Genomic DNA, 6,552 nt, shown 5'->3' on the forward strand with positions numbered 1-6,552 from the left:
TGCAGCACAATGCTGCCACCACAGTGCTTCACAGTGGGGATGCTGTGGTTGTGGTGATGTGCCAAACATAGCATCTTGTCTGATGGCCAAAGAGCGCCACTTTGGTATCATTAGACCAAAGTATTTTCTCCCACTTGTCCATGGAGTCTCTCACATGCCTTTTGGTAAACTCACGTCCAGTTGACTATGAGTTTTCTTCAACCACTCTCACATAAAGCTTTGACTGGTGAAGAACCTGGGCAACAGTTGTTGTATGCAGAGTCTCTCCCATCTCAGCTGCGGAAACTTGTAACTCCTTCAGAGTAGTCATAGGTGTCTCGGTGGCCTCTCTCACTAGTCTCCTTCTTGCACAGTAACTCAGTTTGTGAGAATAGCCGGATCTAGGCAGACTTAAACATGCACCATATTCCTTTCATTTCATTGTGATGGATTTAACTGAACTCCAAGGGATGCTCACTACCTTGGAAAAATGTTTGCATCAATCCCCTGACTTATACTTTTAAAAAACATTTTCTCTGAGTTACTTAGAGAGTTCTTTTGTGTTTTTGATGTGTTATGGTAGCAAAGAATACTGATTTGTCTTCATACTACAATCATTTGAGACACATTCACTGCGCTCAGGTGATCCCCATTTCACTAATTATGAGACAGCAAGCGTCAACTGGCAGGACCCCTGTTGAATAAGGTCAGCCACTTTAAAGTGGGTGAAGATTTATGCAATCACTTATTTTAAATTACTTATTTTTATTCAATTGACATTGTAGAAATTTGTGTTCACTTTGGCATTAAAGATGATTTTTAAATTTCTTTTTTGTACGAAAAATCAAAATTATATTGACTATGATTGATTTATAGAATCAACAAAAGGGTAAAATATCTAAGGGGGTGAATACTTTTTATAGGCACTGTATTTTAATCTTTGAAAATGTTTTTCAAAAGCTGGTTTGGAGCTCATAAATATGCATTAACATTAATTTCTGTTTCATTACCAACAAAAAGTGCTTTAATTGTGATTTTATTTGGATCATTTGAGTCTTAATCCTTTAAACATTCTACCTCTGTCAGTCGCTTGTCTGCACTCTTGTAAAGCACTGAACTACAATTGACTTTGTCTCAGGGGTGTATAGTCAGTTAAGTCTGATTGACTGATCGGTAGCAAGCGTGCCAATCCTATAACACAAAGTAAAAATGTACTTGCATTTAGCAGGTATATCTATGCTTCTGTTATACTTGCATTGTTGAATGTTTGAATATTTGATAAGCTTACTTTTTGACAGTTCACATCAACTGACTGACACTTTCTGGTGATGAGGATTTTAAGGACTTTGTTAAATTTTCATAATCTTGTGAAAATACTTTTCAGTGCCTTGGTGTCTCTCTTTCCCTTCCTTTCTATCTTTTCATCTCGCCACACTGATCTAAAATTTATCTTCAGTCACCCATCTATGAATAGATGATGGGATGTTTTTGACAGAATGTTAGCTTTTCAGATTTCCTACCAGATCCAGTTTTTGTACCGTGCTCTTCGCTGGTGCACTCACATGTAAGAACCTTCCCAGAGCTGCATTCTCACCTTGTGCCTTTTCACACACGCAGACATGCACAAACGAATGCATGCAACACACACTAACACGCACTAAGTAGGTCACCTTGATATGTGACGCTGAGCTCAGCTGGTCCATTTGTATTTATGTGTGCATTTGTGTTTTTGCACCCTTGTAGATTATGTTTTGTCCTTTCCTGTTCTCTGCTTTTTCACAGCCCCAGAGAGTCAACTCATTAGCCTGGCTGTAAGTCATTTAGCCCCAAACTCTAATTCAATAACACAACCTGGAGTCAGATGCATTTACAGTCATGCATGCACACAGCTATCAGACCTGGGTACGCACGTATACTGCATAGTGATATCATACAGTGAGTGAGAACATGATTTAGGAGACTGTAATGGGCTTTCATCATGCAGACCCATGTTTGAGATTTACATAAAGGGCACAAGTCCAAAAATCTATCACCAGTGATAAACAGGGTGTGACACATGGAGCACTATTTCTCTTTGTGGGCCGCTGTGAGGATAAATCCACAACCATGAACCAACAAACTGAAGAGTCCTTCAGCCTGAAAATCCTTGAACACCACAGGGGAGGACAAGACAAGGCCACTTCATACCACACCAGTGTATAGGACACACATACAAGCACACCCCCACAGGCTACAAGTGCAAATAAACTTATCTGCCTCTCTTCAGCCACAGGGTCATATACTGTTTAATTAGGTTTTTCTCCACCTGGTTGCATCTATCAGTGTTGTTCCTTTTACCTGCTCTTATGCTGTATCAATCGTACTCATACTGTAACTACAGCTTAATCATTCACTGTGTTATCTTTTATACACACATGCCTCCAGTGTCCACAAGATTGATGTTTTCTTATGGCAGTCCCTTTGAAAGACTGGAAGAGAAAAAATGTGCTTTTAACCACTTCATTGCCTTGAATGTGCCCTCCTGGGACCTTTTCCACTTTGAGAGTAAAGTTTTAGTGATTTTATTTTAGTGGGCCCTAGTAATTTAACAGTAATAAGTGTAGTTATCAGGTATTTTATCACTAATAAAGTGATAATTCCCCATTAATGAGTAGACATAAAGAAGTATTTACCTATAATAATTATCAAGAAATTTCTTGTAATATTGTAGCAATTCTGGTTATTTTTACCCTAACTCCTTTTCCTAACCCTAAACCTGTAAATTCCTTGAAAATTGTTCTGGAGAGACTCACTTTAATTTAGTGGGCCAAAATAAAGAAATTACTTGGGAATTATCAGGCAACTTTTATAGAAAATAATCATCTTATTTCTAAGAAATTACTTAGTAAAATACCACCTTATTTTACAAGAACTGACACAAACCTATGAGGATTAGAGATATGGTAAAATACAATCCAATTACTCATAATATTGTGGCAATTCTCTAATTGCCACAATATTATGAGAAAAAAGAAGCCAAACTGAGCAATCAGGGGAGAAGGATCTTAGTTAGAGAGGTGACCAAGAACTGGACTGTCACTATGACTGAGCTCCAGAGATCCTGTGTCGAAATGGGACAAGGTTCCAGAAGGGCAAACATCACTGCAGTCCTCCAACAACCTGGGCTTATGGAAGAGTGTCTGCATGAAAGCCTCTTCTCAGTGCAAAACACATGGCTTTCATTTGGAGTTTTTGCAAACTCCAAGCAGGATTTCATGTATATTTCACTGAAAACAGGCTTCCTTCTAGAAACTTTGTAATCTCTTTTTGGCTGAGGCTGAGATAGATGATTAACTTCTTTAAAAACTGTAAAACCATAAAAATAAAAGTGTGTCAAGAATGTATTTATTGCAATATGGTAGGATGGACTTGAATGCTCTCTTGGGGAAATTTGTCTTGAACTCCACACATACTGCTGCCACCTTAGTTATTGATAAGAATAATAGAAACAGCAACAATCCACATGTTAACGCAGTTTACATGTACACAAAGTAGCACAGACCAATGACAAAAAACATATGCTGCACATACCTGTGTTGCACAAGATCTGCATAGAAAAATGATAATTATAATTTTTTAATTAGGAATTTGGCATCTTAAGTCATGTCTAAATAAGACATCTGTACCCTTAAAGCTCCTGTGAGGAATTTTTAGCACGTAATGAAGCAAACTTACTCAATATTTGTGCCTCTTTTTAAAACAAAGGCAAACTGGCAAACATTATGAAATTTGGTGAGTACATGGAGCTTCAGGAGCTCTACGAAAAACCTACACCACATTCCACATTATTATGCAAATTATATTTTTCTTTGATTATCCTGAATAGTCGATGCAAATCAGTCAGTATAATTTTTGAGTCATCAACTGTAAGAGCATAATTCATATTTTATTAAACAAACATCTCAGTGATAACTTCAAAACACTGTATAGGTTGTAAAGAACTGAAAATGGTCCTTTGTGGAATTTGCAGCATTAGGAGGTCATATTTGCTAAATTCAAAAGCTTCTTCATTTAAAAACATCTCAACAGGCCAAGTTATATGTTAACATAGGGCCGCTTCTTTGATTTCACCTTCACAATTCCTGCATCCATTGAACTTTTGAGTTTTTTGCAAGTTTCTGCTTGAATTTTTTTTGCAAGATGTTAGAATATCCTCCCAAAGCTGCTGTTTTGATCTGAACTGCCTCCCACCCTCATAGATCTTTTGCTGGAGGATGCTCCAAAGGTTCTCAATAGGGCTGAGGTCAGGGGAGATTGGGGGTCACACTATGAGTTTTTCTCCTTTTATGCCCATAGCAGCCAATGATACAGAGGTATTCTTTGCATTGTCATGCATGAAGATAATTTTGCTATGGAAGGCACAGTTCTTCTTTTTGTACCATGGAAGAAAGTGGACAGTCAGAAACTATATATTTTGCTGAGGTCATTTTCACACCTTGAAGGACCCTAAAGGGGCCTACCAGCTCTCTCTCCATTATTCTGGCCCAAAACATGACTCTGCCACCTCCTTATGGACATCCCAGCCTGTTTGGGACATGATGGCCATCCTCCAACCATCCACTTCTCCATCCATCTGGACCATCCAGGTTTGCACGGCACTCATCAGTAAACAAGACTGTTTGAAAATTCATCTGGCTCACCTGGCAAACTAATTATCACAGGTGTCTAAGATTGATTTCAGTGATCCACAGAGCCCTGAGGCACAATACCATCCATGAGTTTAATTGAAAAACAAAAAATAGAATGTTTATGACACTAAAAAATTATATAAAAATTGGGGTGTTTTGGGTGTGCTCCAGGAGTCATACTTGATCTAACTAGTCTGAAAGATTTCATCTTATCAACTTGTACTCTGGCACAGTGCTAGAAGAGACTTTCATGATGCAAATTTGCTCTGGCTTTTTTAATTAGTCGGAAGGTGTGGCCATGGCAAACACTCAAGTTTGCATATTTTTTGACAAACAGGAAGCTTTTTATAACTCAACTGTGTATAGTCCAATCCAACCCAAACTTCCTTTGTTTATGGAGGATTCATGTCTGCTCACATTTATATGGTCAGCTTAAGCATACATCATCGCACCTCCCAATGGGGACAGGAAATGTCAAGGTTTACCGTGCCAGCTGCTGATCCAAGCTATCCATGTCAAATTAGTGTCAGGAAGACCTTAAGAAGTGGATTTACGTCTGTGCTAAAATCTTTGACTTTTCACTAGAATGCATGGTCTTAGTGGGGAGACAAACAAAAATGTTGCCATGATGCCTCGCCATGCATTTTTCAACCTAACTAACTCTGGTATACATTATGGTATCTAAAACAAATTTCATGTGACTGATAAAAGTTCAGGCCAGAAAACATTTATGCTCGAGTTTTTGAATTGCTAATCTCTGGCAACAGGACGTCAGCGCTTCTGAATTTTACTTGCAGTTCCTGATTGGTTGATCAAGTAATGCTTGAATTTGCATAGATAGTTCCCAAATACATTGATGTTACACATAATCCAAGGTTAAAAGTATACGTTAAAAGGTGTGGCCAGAAACAGAAAGTAGCATTTTTTGGGGGTCTTGTGACACATGTAGAGCCATGAAACGTGGCACAGAAATACTTAGGACCATGCTAAGATGATTGATATGGCTTTTGGGGGCGTGGCTTATTGTCTCAGGGGCGCCCCCTACAATTTTTAAAAAATTCAGCCCCAAACAGGTTTAACCTAGGATTTTGAGAATTTGTGGGCATGTGTGTCATGTCAGGATGTACAAAAAAAGCATCTTGGACCAATATCGTAAATCAAACAGAAATTTGAATTCTTGGTCAAAGACAACATATCTTAGGGAGCATATTTTTTATGTCTGTAACTGCTGCCATGTGGTTGTTGTCACACAGATTAACTCCAGCCACTGCTCTTTTCATGGCGAAGATTTTGAATCAATGAAATACTGATTAACTTTTAAAAGAAAGCCGGATTTGATTTCTATCAAGGACAAAATCTGCAGAGATAAAAACTCATAGGTGCCTCCAAAATTGATACAAGCCAACATTTCTCACTGGAGCTTTACTGTAAACTACAATCAGTCTATTTTATTCTGAAGATTACGACTCAGATCTTAATCGATTTTTATCTAATTTGCATTCCCAATATTTTAGCCCCAGCCATTAGATTCCTACCTTCATTAAACCAAAAAGGGTTGGTAAAAGGAACAATAATGGCTCAGAGCTTGCCCGTTTAAAATGGAATTAATCAGATAGTGATGCTGCAACACAGAGGCAATTTGCATTGACAAGAGGAAAAATCTTAAAACATCTTTTTTCCCCTCATTTGTATCAGGTTGCGGTCAGAGGTGCCTTATTTATAGAGTGACAGATGGGGAGGGGGCTGTTTGCATGACCTGATGTTTAAGGGTCGTTTTACGCCGTATATGAAAACCCAGCATGCATTGAGCAGATGGTACACACTGTAGTAGTAGACTGCGTTTGGCCCAACCCCAAATCGAACCGTGAGAGGAAACAGTGATGACGAAAGCGCGTAAATTGGCAGC

This window comes from Cheilinus undulatus, linkage group 2 (genome assembly GCF_018320785.1).
Source record: "Cheilinus undulatus linkage group 2, ASM1832078v1, whole genome shotgun sequence".
In the NCBI taxonomy this organism is placed as follows: domain Eukaryota; kingdom Metazoa; phylum Chordata; class Actinopteri; order Labriformes; family Labridae; genus Cheilinus; species Cheilinus undulatus.